The sequence below is a fragment of the Mirounga angustirostris genome, unplaced genomic scaffold (assembly GCF_029215605.1).
Source record: "Mirounga angustirostris isolate CCGP_5_RB_7025 unplaced genomic scaffold, mMirAng1.0.hap1 SCAF_6, whole genome shotgun sequence".
NCBI classification, from domain to species: Eukaryota; Metazoa; Chordata; class Mammalia; order Carnivora; family Phocidae; genus Mirounga; species Mirounga angustirostris.
The window spans coordinates 67,758,389-67,773,137 of record NW_026991714.1 but is presented as its reverse complement, the minus strand read 5'-3'; the positions used below and the strand labels follow the sequence as shown (position 1 = coordinate 67,773,137).

General features: G+C 58.7%; 1 protein-coding gene across 4 annotated transcripts in view; it reads left to right on the top strand.

Moving 5' to 3' along the window:
- The window catches only part of CNIH3 (cornichon family AMPA receptor auxiliary protein 3), a 220,682-nt gene that overhangs the window by 187,184 nt on the left and 18,749 nt on the right, over positions 1-14,749 (top strand). Inside the window, exons 1-2 of one of the 4 annotated variants that reach the window (XM_064594499.1) lie at positions 6,059-8,443; positions 10,687-10,981. The exons of the other annotated variants lie outside the window; for them this stretch is intronic. The gene's annotated coding sequence lies outside the window, so the exon portion shown is untranslated. Of the gene's footprint in view, positions 1-6,058; positions 8,444-10,686; positions 10,982-14,749 lie in introns of those variants that run through there. 4 annotated transcript variants of the gene reach the window in all.

The following is a 14,749-nucleotide window of genomic DNA, read 5'->3' as shown; positions in this document are numbered from 1 at the left end:
AGATGCACAGACAGACACAGAAAGTGCCAAAGGGGGGCGGGCTCCAGGCCTGGACCTCATGCACGGGCCACATGCTTGCAGGACTGGGCAGAGAAAGCATGCCATTTGGGGACACAGCAGCAAGAGAAGTCAGGCATGGGCTTCCTCCCGAGTGTGTCCCTGAGATGTGGGAATGGCTGATGCCATTTGGGGACAGCAGCAAGAGAAGTCAGGCACGGGCCTCCTCCCGAGTGCGTCCCCGAGATGTGGGAATGGCTGATGCCATTTGGGGACAGCAGCAAGAGAAGTCAGGCCTGGGCTTCCTCCCGAGTGCGTCCCCGAGATGTGGGAATGGCTGGTGGGAACTCCTGCTGTATTGGCTGAAGCAGGAGTGCAGAGAGGTTGAAGGGTTCCGAGTTCTCCCCTCATTCAGCCGTAAACATGCTGGCTGGCAACCTGCTCTGTCAGGTGACCCATGTTGGTTATAAGGGAGACACTGTCTTCCATGTCACTCAGGTTTAATACCACACCTGTCCTCTGTCTGTGGGTTCTGTTTCCCATGTGCTTCATGAATTACAACCCTCCTCCCCCGAGACTCTCTTCTTTTGCCTGGACTGGTGCAGTAGCTTACTAGCTCGTTTTTTTTACCCCCTGGCCTTTGGTCTGTTTTCCGGTCCTCCTCCTGGATTCACCCTGTGCCAATGATCTAAGCCAACCTCGATCAGGTAAAACCGCCTTATCCCAGAGCCTTCTCTGGGCCGCAGTGTTGGAGCACAAATGACCAGTACTTAGTAGTGCTTCTAAGGCTGTCTGTGATTTCTCCTCACCTTACAGAAATCTACTTCCTTTCAAACACTTCCCTGCTCACCCAGCATTTACTGAGTGCCTACTGTGCGCCGGGGATTGTGAATACTGTGAATAGAAATGTGTGAGACTGCCCTGTGATTTCCTTTCTAATTTTTTTAAATTTTATGTATTTATTTGAGAGAGAGCATGTGCGCACATGAGCAGGGAGGAGGAGCTGAGGGAGAGAGAGAAGCAGGCTCCCCACGGAGCAGGGAGCCCGATATGGGACCCAGCACCCCAGGATCATGACCTGAGCCGAAGGCAGATGCTTCACCGACTGGGCCCCCAGGCGCCCCAGTGATTTCCTTTCTTTGTGTCTTTTCTTACACTATTTCACCACCTGGAATGTTCTCTGTTGGCTAAAATACTATATCCCACCTCGGATGTTGTCCCCTCCACAAAACTTTCTCTAATCCACTAAACAAGAAGCACCCTCTGCCTCCTCCATCCTCCCGGATCCCTTACAGTTGTTCTGTGAAGCCCGGTCCACATGTTCGACTCCTTTCACGGGCCCCGCAGTCTCCGTGGCGCCTCTGCTGTCCTGCCGTCCAGGACACACTCTGCTCATGAGTGGTTATAACGTTGCATTTTCTCCGAAGTAGGAAATGGAACAAATCCAGAGGAAAAGTGTTTAAAAACACGAATAAATTACACATGATCCGAGGTATTGCTGAGTACAGCTATACAGAGATAAACACGTCATGATCAATTAGCACATTGGTGAGCCACCTGCAACCCATTCTGAAATAAAGCTGCATCTAAAAATGGTGAATAACGTTTATCTCTTGCTTTTCATTCCTAGTGCAACCAACTTAGAGGGTTTTTTTAATTAATTAATTAATTAATTAATTAATTAATTAATTAATTAATTTGAGAGAGGGAGAGACAGAGAGGGAGAGAGAATCTGAAGCCGACTTTGCACTGAGCGCGGAGCCCGACTCGGGGCCCGATCCCATGACTGTGAGATCATGACCTGAGCCAAAACCAAGCGTCAGATGCTTAACCGACTGCACTGCCCCCCTCCATCCCAGCGCCTCCCAGCTTAGAGTTTTATCTCTTTACTCACCAGGACCCAGGTTTGCTCTCTGATTTCTCCGAGACCAGATGCCACCTTATGCTGGTCCAGCCATCGCAACCGTGCTGGGTTATGTCTGCCGACACTGGTGTGCGTGTCCCTCCCATCCCAGGGCCTTTGCCCACCTTCACGGCCCTCCCCAGGGCCTGTCCCACGTGCTCGTCCTGCTTTTCCCCGGCCCGGGCCAGCCAGGTAGCGCTCCCTCCGTGGGAGAGCCGTGGCCTTCCCAGGCTCACCCGAAGCCCAGCCGCCCCGACCCCGGCACCTGTCCTATCAGCTGCTTCCAAACCTGGTTGCGCATCAGAGTCGCAAGCACAGCATTTGAACTACAGACTCCGGGGCCCCACCCTCTGGAAATTCCGGAGTGGGGCTTGGGAATCTGCGTTTCAATACAGATCTAGCTGAGGATTCTGATGTGTAATCGTGCTGGGGACCCTGCAGTCAGCACGGGATCTCCCACCGCCCTGGTTGTGTTTGTGCATCTGTCTTCTGGATCGTCCTCTTCCTGAAGGCAGGGTGGCATCTGCAAGTGTCCAGCCTCTGGAGCCCCTGGCAGGACGGGGCACGTGCAGCTGTGACAGTCTCAGCACAGTGTGTGTTGCACGCATGCACGGGGACATCCTTCGAAGGGGTGAGGCGTGAGGGCTGGAGGGAACGTGTGATGCACCCAGGAGTCGAGAGAAGACCCCAGTGAGAGAGGACCTCTCAACTTCAGTATTCTGTGTAAAATGCAGGCGGTCATCAGCCTCCGGGGTGTCACTTTGAAATCTGTTTGCTTCCAGGGTCAAAATACTGTGCATGGATTGAATTATTTCCCATTTTGAGAAAATGCTCATCCTTATGAGGATGCCCAGTGTGAACCTTATTATCCCGGTGTTTCGCTTCTGGCTCTCTGATGATCAACTGGTGCCTTAAAAATAGAATGTTTTGGAATCTGGTCACTGGGGTTGCTCTAGCAACCACCTTGAAAACTCCGGAACGCTTTGTCCTGTTTCCAAACTCGGTAGACTTTTCCAGCTGCTGCACCGTGTCTGGGCTGTGCCCCGACCGACAGGCTGGCGCCGACTACTCTAACTGAGTCACCAAACTCCTAAAGCTCCTCGAAGAGACGCCACCTTCTAGCACCGTTGTCATCAGGGTGCATGGCGTGCTCACCGGCAGGACACACACCTTCCTTCCTCCGCAGTGGAGGATTCGGAACCGAATCACTGCACGGTGTCTTCCAGAATGTGTCTCTGGTTTTACCGAAAAGCCAAACACAGAACCGAACCGTCACGGCTGGGGGCGCATGTGCTTCCCAATGATCACAGCCCCGCCCGCGGCCAGTTCTGATGGCACTGCCGACGTCCCAGCTCTGGCCTTGCCCCGCTTGTGTGCGCTGCCCCCCTGCACGGGCTGTGTGCAGGTCTGCGGCTCCCCTGGGGGCCCGCAACGCTGCTGGGATCCGGGACCAGGGCTGCAGCCCCGCGGAGGCACCGAGGGGCCGTATGGGGTCGGGGTCAATTTCCTGGTGCTTCTCTGAGCTTCAGCTCCTACTCGGCAGAAATCACCGTCATCCCACATAGATGCGTGTAGTCAGGCTTTCTGGAAGGAAAGGAGCCAGGCGGGAGCTGTTTGCCCCCACGAGCAAATGTGCCCAGGCTCGCATCTCCCCTGTCAACTGGCCCGTAGCACCTCGCGTTCATGTCCTGTCACTCCCGAGCAGCCTCTACGAGGCCTGGGCTCCTTGAGGTCACAGCCGCATCCAGAAACCCACTGCGGGGGGGTTGGGGGCACGGGATGGCCCCGGTAGCCCTGCCATTCAGTGGCGCTCTTCCTGAGTTTTCCATCGAAACAGCTTCACAAGAGCATGTACTTCTGACCCCCACTCCTGAGAGTCACCGAGAGCTGCCTCGTTGTTACAAACTCCTCATGTGGCCCCAGGGACGACGCGGAAGGTTCCGGGAGCTGGAGGAGGCGTTTCCTGCTATCTGCAGGGAGCACCCTTGCTTCACAGGAGCAGGGCAGCTGCATGGTGGAGGGAGGGGGGCTGCACCCCCGGGCCACTTGGGCCCCCACACTGGAAGAGGGTGGGAGCCGCAGGGCCTTGGAGCCCTGGTGTGGCGGGTGGGCCCCCAGATCCACAGCACAAGTGGATGGAGAGGGGCACTGGCTGCGGGGCAGTGGGACTAGTGGGGACTAGTGGCCGCCGGTCTAACCCCCGAGAGCACGCGCTGTTCCCAACCTGTGCCCGGACTATTTGCATTCCGGAAAGTCACCTGGAAGCCGCTGCCTGGCGCTTGGTGCCCCTGGCCATGCAGGGATCCGTGTCACCAGCGAGGTGAGGGGCAGGACAGGTCGGTCACCGCGTCATCTGTGATGCTCAGGTGCCTTCACAAAAGCAAACCTGAGGACGAAGGCCCTGGGCCCCTGTGTGTTCCCAGGCTTGCCCTTCGCAGACTGAGTGGCTAAAGGCGGGGACGCGGCGGGGACTTTGGTGCCCCAGGCCAGCCTGCGTTTCCTCCCTGCCGAAAACAGCGTCACTTCTCCTCCAACGTGAACTTGCCGGTCCCGATGCCTGCCTCTGCTGCCTTGGGCCCCACGCCGCCCTTCCTTAGCCTCCCGGGTTCTTCCGCTCTCCTCGTCCCTCCGCACACTGGGCGCTGTTCCCTGCCTCCTCCGCTCAGCGCCCTCCACCAGGCAGTCCGAATTTCCTTTGCCTCGTTTCCTCAGCCTCCAGGTCCCTGTGGTGAGGACCGACCCTGGCGCCCAGCTGTCCCACAGACACTTGAGACACTGGCCTGTGGCCCCCAGAACACCTCCCCTTCCAGGGCTGCCCTGTGCATGCGCCCACGCCCGCTGTGCAGGGCTTGGGAGTGACGGCTCTGTCCTCTCCTCCCGCTGGCTCTCGGTGACCAGCTGGGACCCTTACGCATCCTTCAAGCCCATCGCTTGGCTCCGTTCCTTCTGCCCATCCTGTCCTGACCGCCACCGTCTCTTGCCCGGACCCTCCGGAGAAGGAGTGAGGCCAGAAGATGACCCTTCTCCCCCAGGGCAGCCCTCCCAGACCCCAGACCCCTGGCCACTGTTTTGTGGCTCCCGGGATCACGTTCTTCCCTTTCCCAGCACGTGTTCCACACCAGGAGGGAAGCTTCCCTCAGACCGATGATGCTCTTTCGCTTCTGTACCCCCTCCCCCCAGCACACGGACCCTGAATACGGCGTGTGTTGAGTGAATGAGTAGTAGTCACGGAAGTTTCTGCTCACCTCTCCTGGTCTCATGGCCGGGCCTCACCCGCCGCCCTGGACGCTCCGAGCTCTAGTTGCTGAGCTGTGACTGAGTCTGCAGTCATTCTGCTTTACTCACCCCCCTGGGGACACACCGCAGGTACCGTAAAGGACCGGCCGGAGCTGGGGCTCCCGTCTGGGGGTGTGGGGGGCAGACCGCTGACCCCGAGGCTTGCTGAGTGACCATGGAGTCAGCGCCATGTGTCAGTCTTGGGAGATGGCTATGCAGGTTTCGCACTGAGCAATCAGCTTGGGGTGCTGATCACTGCGTTTGTGCGCACACTGACCATTCACTCAGCACCGAGTGGCACCGCGTGTCAGCCGCAGGTCCGGGCACCGGGGAGGGAGTTGTGAGCATCCTACATGTGCGACAGGTAGTAAACAAGTAAACAGATGTGTGATTGACAATGTTCAGACAGTGATGGTAAGTGCTGTGAAGCACTTAGAGCAAGTCGAACAGAACAACAGCGGGCCCAGAGGGCAGGCTGCTTTGAGGTGACTGTGCGTGCATTCCCGGATGAGGAGGTCAGGGCGACAGTGCGTGCTAAGGCCCTGAGGTAGTGACAGGCAGGCTGGGTGTGAGGATCATCAAGGGGCTGAGTCTGGCTTGAGTGAGCAGGCAACGGAGCGATGTGGGGCAGGGGGTCAGGAGGGCAGGGAGGCCGGGTCACAGGGCCGTGGAGGTCATCATAGGGAGAGGTCCTGTTCTAGAAGCAGCGGGGAAGCTTGGCAGGGTGGAGCAGAGAGGTGACACGAACTAACTTCTGTTTCAGAAACATCTCTGTGGCTCCCGCTGAAAGTGGGCTGGGAGCCGGGCTGGGGGGGGGGGGGCGCCGCTCCCGTGACAGGTGGCAGACGCTGGCACTGGCCACGGTGTGTCCTGTTTCTGCGGCTGGGCTGCGCGCCTGCCTCGGTTTCCCCACTGCCCGTTTTTCAGGCTTGCTTACCACTAAGTGTGGTGCACCTTCTGTTGTTCGCCAGGGTCCCTCGCACCTGCCCGGGGATGCCGGAGCCTGGTGCTCGCCGATGGGCCCCTCCAGCGCCTGTCCCCGTGTTTGAGCCTCGCGGGGAGGCCCTCAGCGCATGCTTGTTGACTGAGTGAGTGGTGAGTTTGCCAACGCTTACCAGGTGCTGTGCTGGTAGAGCTGTATGGAGAGACCCACAGAGACACACATGGACACGCCAAGGGCACAGACAGGTGCACGACTCAGGAGGGGTGACATCACTCCTGAGAAGCAGAGAGTTTAGGACTCCAGAGCGGCTAACGGTGACACGGACAATGATGGCATTTCTGGGGACAGAAATGCACGGAGGGAGAGGATCTAAAAAATTTGCAAGCACTAGAAATGGACTGAGAGGAAAGGGAAGACACGTTGGTTTGATTTTCAAGAGACTTTAATTGCTGCTTTTTACGAAGTAGATGGAGTACTTGAGCTGACACGAACCGCAGAGGCGCGGGAGCGTGGGGTCAAGTGCCTCTTCTCGTCGGTGCCATTCTTATCCCCATTTTATAGATGGAGAAACTGAGCCCATCAACCTTAAACAGCAGGCCCAAGGTTCTGGCACTGGACGGGCAGGCCTAGAGCCTGGCTCTTGTTCCGGAATCGAATACTGTTTTTGCCGAGACAGCCAACTCGAACCCTTCCTGGAAGCCAATTACAATATTCTTTTGCCTTTTCTCCAGAATGTGAACTTGCTAAATCAAATTCCCAGTGAAGTGTGGCACAATCCAGCTACTCTCCGCCTTTGCCAGACTTTGGAAAACACACTTGTGTATACAGTTGACTCTTGACCGGCGTGGGGGGTGGGTGGGGAGGGGCGCCAACCCTTTGTGAGATCTGTCAGATTATATACTGTATTCTTGCAGTAAAGTGAGCTAGAGAAAATGCCATTAAGAAGAGAAAATACCTCTACCGTCCTGTGCTGTAAGAAATCCACGTCTCAGTGGACCTGGGTCGTTCGACCCGTGTTGATCAGGGGTCACGTGTGCTTGAACTCCGACCGCCCTGTGCCGGGCACTCTGGAGGGTGGTGCTCACCGGTCCCATCTTGCCTGAGGGCTCTGGGTCCAGAGGCCGGTGGGCACTCAGCAAATAGGACTGACAGCTCTTCTTCCCCAGCTACCCGTACTTGTTCTCCGGTTCAGCTCACCCTCCTTTGCTTGTTTTGAGCAAAAAGTCTCCAAGCAGCCGGAGGTAATAGGTAATTAACACACTTGAGAGCTGTTAAGTGGGATAATCATCTGTCTTTATCCTGGAGAAGGCTCTCCTTTGGGAGCTGATGGTGCTGCTCAGGCCCCAGGCTGCTACCAGGTTCGCTCTATTAAGAAACTGTCTGTGGTGCCTGTTCACGAGAGATTTGGGGACAGAAGCCTCCCGTGGATGGGACCGGGAGTCCGGAGGAGAGCTGGAGCTCCTTGCCATCACGTGGGCCTGGGAGGGCAGCATGGGTGGGCACGGCTGGCCTCCAAGCCTAGATTCTGTGGGGCTTTAGGAGACGGTGACTCCGACCTGGAGACTGATTCACCCACCGTGTGCCTGATTTTCCACTCCGGGCTGAGGGCAACATAGGGCAGAAGCCCCCTAGCTGTCCTGTGGCCTTCCCCGGTCAGGAGAGATCACCACGGCCATTCCTTGCCGTCTCGCGGCTGTAAGAAGCTGGTACGAAGGATTTCCGGGCTCCATGTCATCTCCACAGGAGATTTGTAGGTTATATCATTCCAGGACGTGACTGTCTCAAGCCACAGTGAAGGCAGACACCAGTGCCCCGTGGGGATGCCCTTTGCCCGGACACTCCACCTTCCCCAGAGCAGCGTCCTCCGGACCTCAGCTGAGTTCCCTCCAAGGAGCGCATTCAGAACACGTGTGTCATGTCTCCCCTCCTCCTGAATCGAGCTGCTTGCACGCTGTGCTTCGGCTCGTGTCCGGTGGTGCTCCAGACTCCACGCGCCGTGCACACTCGCACCGCGGTCTCTGCTCACCGGACTGCTCGGCGTTCACACCTGGCTAGTGCTCACAATACGGATCTGCTGAGTGCGTAAATGGGCTCTTCAGCACCAGCAGGCAGGCTTGTGAAACCCTTGCCCTTCTGCCCTTCTTCTAGAACATTCCCTCCCGTTGGCATCTCTCCTCTCCACAGTCTGAGCTTTTGCCTAATCACTCCCTGTATCCTGACCCCAGTTCCTACTCCCACCATCCCTGGCTTAAAGAAAAGGAGTGAAGGAGTGGGTGGCCAAGTGTGACTTCAGATCTCTCTGGATTCCCGCCGGCGGGCTGGTTGTAAGAGAATTCTGTCCCTTTGAAAATGTGGCATTATGTGAGAGAGGGTGTTTATTCTCCCCTCCCCCTCACCGGGCTCTTGGGTACTTGGTAACAGCGTGAGGAAGTGGTAGAGAGGCGTTTGAAATTCAAGTGTGCCTGGAAGCTGCATGAAAACGGTGACAAAAGGCAGGTTGGGAGGTGTGGGCGGGGCAGGGCCAGAGCTTGGTCCTAAAAGGAACCAGGCACCTCCCAAATCTGGAAAGCCCACTGGGACACAAGGAAGGTCAGAGACAGGGGGAAGGAGCTGGGTTTGGGGGTTGGGTAGCCTGCTGGGAAAAGGTAGAGTCGCGGTATGGGAGGCTAGGGGTTTGGGTGCTGAAGGATGCTGGGGTCGCTGGCCCCCATCCCTGGAAGATACCAGGGCCAACGCGGGGGTTGTTTCCAGAGTGTTCTCCTGCATGGCAGAGGCTGGGGCAGCCGGGAGCCGGACACATTGCTCTTATCTGTGAAGGCTGCCTGCCCAGGACTGGAGTCCGTGAGGGTAGGACGGTCACAGTCCCGCTGGGGGTTGGGGGTGAGGACCGAGACCCCCGGTTTTCAGAAAGGAAGTCTCTGCCTTGGGTCCTCTTCAAGCCCTGGGTCTATGAATCTTAGCTCAAATGTTTAACAAAATCACCTGGGCTGGCCCGCAGAGTATCTGGGTAGACTGGTGTAGAACTGAGAAATCTGCATTTTAACCTGCGCGCCCCAGGCATTCTGTTGCAGGGGGCTGGCAGACCCTATTTTGGGAGTCAGTGCTGAGGGGCCCTTTCGCAAACTTGAATGTGCATGTAGATCCCCTGGGGATCTGCAGGTTCTGGTTCTGGTTCCACACGTCTGGAGGTCTGGAGTGGGGTCCCAGTTCTGCATTTCTCACAAGCTCCCAGGCGATGCTGGTGATGCTGGTCCTGGGAGCATCGTGTGTTCCTGGCAGGTTCCTGGGATCTGGTTGGGAACCCCGCCCCCCGCCCAGACCTACGAAATCTGAACCTCTGGGGGTGGGCCCCAGCCCCGTGTGTTTTAGCAACACCCCCAGCTGATTCGGAAGTACGTGAGGTTTGAGCTGCTTAAGGAAGTGGGCTGGGGGAGGGGAGGGGAGCCGTTAGCAAAGCCCATTCTGTCCCCTCTGTTCCCAGCTTCCCTCTCCTCCAGAAACAGAGCCGAGACCCCTATGATTTCGGATGGAAGGAACCTTCTTCCTTGAGGGGTTGGGCACGCACACTTCCCTCCTGGATCGGCGGGGGGGCCCATTTGGCTGGTGTCCCCAGCAGGTGGTACGGCTGGCGGTCAGGGCCCACGGGCAGTGGCAGCAGGGCCAGAGGTGCCCAAGCCGACGGCCACCAGTCAGGCTGGGAGCTGGTCCCAGGGGCAGTCATCGCAGGAAGGACCAGTGGCTCTGGGGGCTGGGGCAGGGTTGGGGGGAGCCCGAGGTGGCCGCGTGAGCGTCCGGAGCACGTACGACAGGTGGCACAGCTCGGTCAGCGCCCAGCGGTTCCCAGCCGGGGCCTCCGGGCTGAGCTGTGAGCTGGGCTGTCTACACACTGGGGAGCCAGGTGCAGTGGGCAGGGGGGTGTGGGATAGCTCCCCACTTTCTCTCCCTGAGCCTCTGTTGCAGAGAAGTGAGTCCGTGTGGGTGGGCAAGAAGGCCGCAGATACTCCCGTTTGGATGAAATGTGCTCAGGGAGGGAGGGGGAAGGACGGGGGGGGGGGAGGGCCCCATGGGGCTGGAACGTGGGGGGCTGGAAACCATGCTTCTTGGCTCCTGGGCCACCTCCGTGCCCTCACTGACCACCAGCCTCCCCAGGGAAGGCAGATCCTTCTGTCCTCACGTGCTGGGACCCTGGCAGGCAAGTCCTTCTCTTGATGTCTGCTTCCCATTCTCCTGGGGTTCCTGGTGTTCAGAACAGGCCCACAGGGAAATGATCGGGGACTGGCTTCCCTGGAGGCAGGGCCCAGTCCCCAGGATCAGCCACGCAGGCCTGACCCTGACCCTGACAAGGGACAGCCACACTCGGCCTAGGCACCCAGGACTGCTGCTGGCTGTGCGGGGCTCAGAGCCAGGCCCGGGGTTCCTGGGGACAGGCCTCAGCACGCATGAGACTGGTTAATGTTGGCTTTTCAAGTTACGGTTCTAGACGAGGTGACTCTGGGCCGAGTGCTTATGTACCAGAGTCATCCGCTCACCCCTTAAAGTATTTGATGAACATCAGTGCACATTCCAGGAGGTCGAACGCTTCAACTGGCTGGCACCACGAAATGGGCAACGCTCAGCCCAACCACAGCCCAGCCGTCGGGGTCTCTGCTAATGATGCCCTCTGAGGCCTGCAGGGGGCCGCGCCGCCCGCCCCGTCTGCAGCTGGCCTGGCTCTTGCCCTGCTGCCCTCCAGGAGCCCTCTGCCCAGAGCGACTACAGAGAAAGTGGCCTCTGGAGCGGAGGGACTCAGAAGAGGGTTTCCTGCCAGTGCTTGGGATGCTCTTCTCCTCGTCTTCCAGTTCAGCGAAATCTCAACTTCCCAGGTAAGCGACCTTTCTTTCCCTCCTTCCCACCGCCCCTCCCCTGAGGTGAACCAGGGGTGCGATTATTCACCTGGGGACCTGCGAGCAGGTGTCTCCACCTGGACGCTTACGAGAAAATTGCCTCCTCCCTGCTCATCCCAGGAGGGCTCCTGGTTTGGGGAATCAGACAAAAGGACATTATCCTTTCTTTTCACACCGATTGTCCCTGGGGCAGATAGACACAGGATGTCCTTGTACAGTGTCCTTGAAAACAGGCAGGGCCTGGGTTTTCCCGGTTGGAGAGGCAGGTTTGGTTTCTCTCCCCACTTGGGGAAGCCGGGAGCTTGGTTTTCGCAGGGATGGGGTTGCGGTTCAGAGGAGACTGGGTGGAGAATCAGGAAACCAAAATCGGTTCTGGGTAAGAGCAACAAGGGACCTACCCGAGACTGGGATTAGGGGTGTGTGATTATTAGTGGTAGTGATGGTCCCGTTCATCAGACAACGCACCTCCCCCTTCAACACTGCTCCACCTCTGAGAGCAGCCTCCTCCGCGGGAGAAGCTGTGTCCCCCAGCAGCCTCGCTGGTAGGTCATCAGTGCTGGTGTTTACGGATGAGGGAGTGAAGACCCAGCATGCTCAGCACCACAGAGAGGTCATTATGTGGCCGCCAGAACTTACAGAACACTTGGAGATAGCGGGCTAATAGTTTTAGTCCAACACGGTCACAGCTGAAAAGCTTATTGTCTGAGTCCGTGGAGACTGGGTCTCACAGCTGCCCCTCCCTGCAAGCTGCACTCAGCCCTGGGACCTTCCCCGTGGCTTTCCATGTGGCTCTCGGGATGTCTGGTCCCAGGCACGCTTCTACCAGTGGCTCGGCGAGCCCGTCTGCCGGGGATGTGTGGTGGGGGGCGGGAGCAGGTGTGCAGCCGTGCGGCGGGCATGATCCTCACTGTCTTCCCCTCCGCCTGTCTCGGGGGTCCCATCGTGTGATCGTCCCACATCCCCCGCTGTGCGGGCTGGGAGAGCGTTCCGGCGTCCCGAGGTGAAGACAAAGGGCGGCATCATTGTATCCGGCTCCCCGAATCCACAGGCTACCAGTCCGCTGATCTTTGTGGGCCAGCGCCAGGAATGAATGGGTACACCAGCGAACGGGAAGACCTGTAAATGCAGTTAAACCACTTTGAACACACGTAAAATGGCTGGGAGATCAAGTTTGTGGATTCGGGAGCCGAGCCCAGGGGCGTGTGCGGGGAGACATGACTGCGTGCAAGGACAGAAACCTGCCAGAAAGTTCTTGCCCTGGCCGTGGGAAGGGGTGCAGGGGTCCAGACCAGTGGGGGCAGTACTGGGGCAAAGGGAAAAACCACCACAAGTGGGTGTGGAGGAGAAATGGCAAGATTTGGAAGCAGACTGGAGTTGAAGCAGGTGGGTTTGCAGGGGCTGGAGGAACGGGGGTTTTCAGCACGTGGTGGTCGGGAAGTATCCAGGTGGAAATGTCCGCCAGGACGAGGAGGTGAGGCCCAGGGCCTGGGCAGGGAGTCAGGACAGGTGGAGTGACCAAAGAAGTTGGGGCGTGGCGAAATCGGTGAGGTCTTCCTGGGCAAGTGTGCGAGCTGGGCTCAGCGCTAGGTCCTGGCAGCCGGGCGTTAACTCACCTCTGCCCCGGCTTGGCTTGCGTCAGGCCGGCCTCCGTTCCACCACGTGGTGAGTTAGTGGCCCTTGCAGGCGTCTTGTGCTGGACCCCCCCCCCCCATTAGCTCCTGCCGACTCTCTGCTGTGCCCCCGGCTCCGGTCCCCGAATTCGGGCCTCTGGCTTCCCTGTGTGGCGAGGTCTCCTCGTCCTCCCCAGCATCCCTCCATCCCCCTGTCAAGCTCCGTGGGATCTGCATGGGCCACGTATGCAGCGCACTGAGCTCCGCGAGCGGGGCACGGTGACACTCGCAGTGAGACCAGCGACTTGCACAGACCACACCTGCGTGAGCCAGCTCCTCTGTGCGTTGTGGGGGGAAGAATGAGATCGGTGCTATCTGGCAGCTTTTCCTGGGAAAACCCAACGTTCTCCAGTGCGGAGGGTGGCTTGGGGTCGAGGGTTTGCCCGGGGGTCAGGGGTCGGGTGATCTGTATGTAACAGGTGAGCTCAGAGAAGAGGGTGCGTCCAGTCCAGCTGCTGCATGGGAAGGACTGAGATGGCCCCACGGTCCCCCAGCCCCGCCACGCTGGCCGTGCTCGTGAGATGGGCCGACGCTGGGGGGAGAGGGGCAAACCCAGCTCTGTTGGCCCCCAGGCTGGCTGTGCCGACGGTGCCCCGGGGCCATGGAGTGGCCCTGTGAGCCGGGTTCCAGGGCTCCTCGATCCGCGTGGGTCGACGTGTTTGTTCTCAAGCAGACGCGAGTCAGGAAGGCGCCGCTTGCTTACAGAATGCATCTCTTGCACGCGTGCCTCACATGCGTGTTTTTTTTTTTTTTAAGATTTTATTTATTTGCGAGAGAGAGAATGAGAGACAGAGCATGAGAGGAAGGAGGGTCAGAGGGAGAAGCAGACTGCCTGCTGAGCAGGGAACCTGATGTGGGACTTGATCCCTGGACTCCAGGATCATGACCTGAGCCGAAGGCAGTCGCTTAACCAACTGAGCCACCCAGGCGCCCTGCATGCGTGTATTTTTAATGCGCGTCTCCCTGTGCATGGTCATCTGGGGCAGCCAACCCCAGAGACCAAAGGGAGGGATGAGGGAGCCCAGAGTTGTGGGCGGTACCCAGATGGGACAGTGTGAGGCCGTCTGTTCCCGCCCACAGAAGGCCTGGTGGGTGAGCGCAGGCTGGGGCCCTCACACCAGCCGGCTGTGCCGCGGACCCATGTCCCTGGTCAGCTCAGCGTATCTCGTGCTCACTCAGCCTCTACTAAGTGCAAAGAGCTTTGCACGCCGGCTGAGAAGAGACATCGTGGGTGGTGGGGGGGTGTGTTGGGGGAGGGAGGAGGGCGCTGACTCAGCGGGGAGGTCAGGGAGCACGCTGTGGGCCTGGGGCCGCAGGGGCCGTGGGGTGCGGGGTGGGTGGTCTGGGCTCGGCTTCCCTTAGGAGGCGGCATTAGAGACGAGCCCACATGGCTGGCTGGATTTTTCTAGCAGCATACGTGCTGCGTACGTGGGCCTATGTGAGGGAGAGGAGGGTGACTTCCCTCTCCAACTTGGGGTGTCTTCACTGGTCTGGGCACCAGTTTCTCCTTTACAGCTGCTGTGATCTCCGTTACAACTTTGATTTCTGTTAAACACCCTGGGGAGTTCATGACTTGAAGCTCTTTTTACCATTAACCCCCGCGTGGCTTCTCTGGGGGCTGGGGGACTCGGTCTTCCTGCTGGTCCCCCAGCTTTGGCCCATTTCTGGTCCGGGCTGGCCTCTCCTCCTTCATCACTGCCGGTCATTCTCCCCCCTCCCCAGGCCACCCACATCAGGCGAGGTGCTGTTTCTCGATGCTTCCCCAGCCTGCCTCCATTTGAAACAGATACACCCGTTTGCTGTAGCTTTGTGAGTTTGTGTAGGAGGGTACGGAGGGACCGGGAAGCCAGGAGCAGGGCAGTTACAGAACCGTGGAGACTCTCTGGGGGTGTCTCCTCCCGCCTTCCGTGACCACGCAGGGGTTACCCCCAGAAGCAAGGGCCCCGTTCCAGTAAGTAGGTGCTGAGAGCCTGTGTCCGTTAGACTTGGGTATGAAGCATGGCTCCAGGACCCCGATGAGGAGAACGGAGCAGAGCTGGACCACGGTGTAGGGGCGGCCTCGGGGTCGCCAGCACGG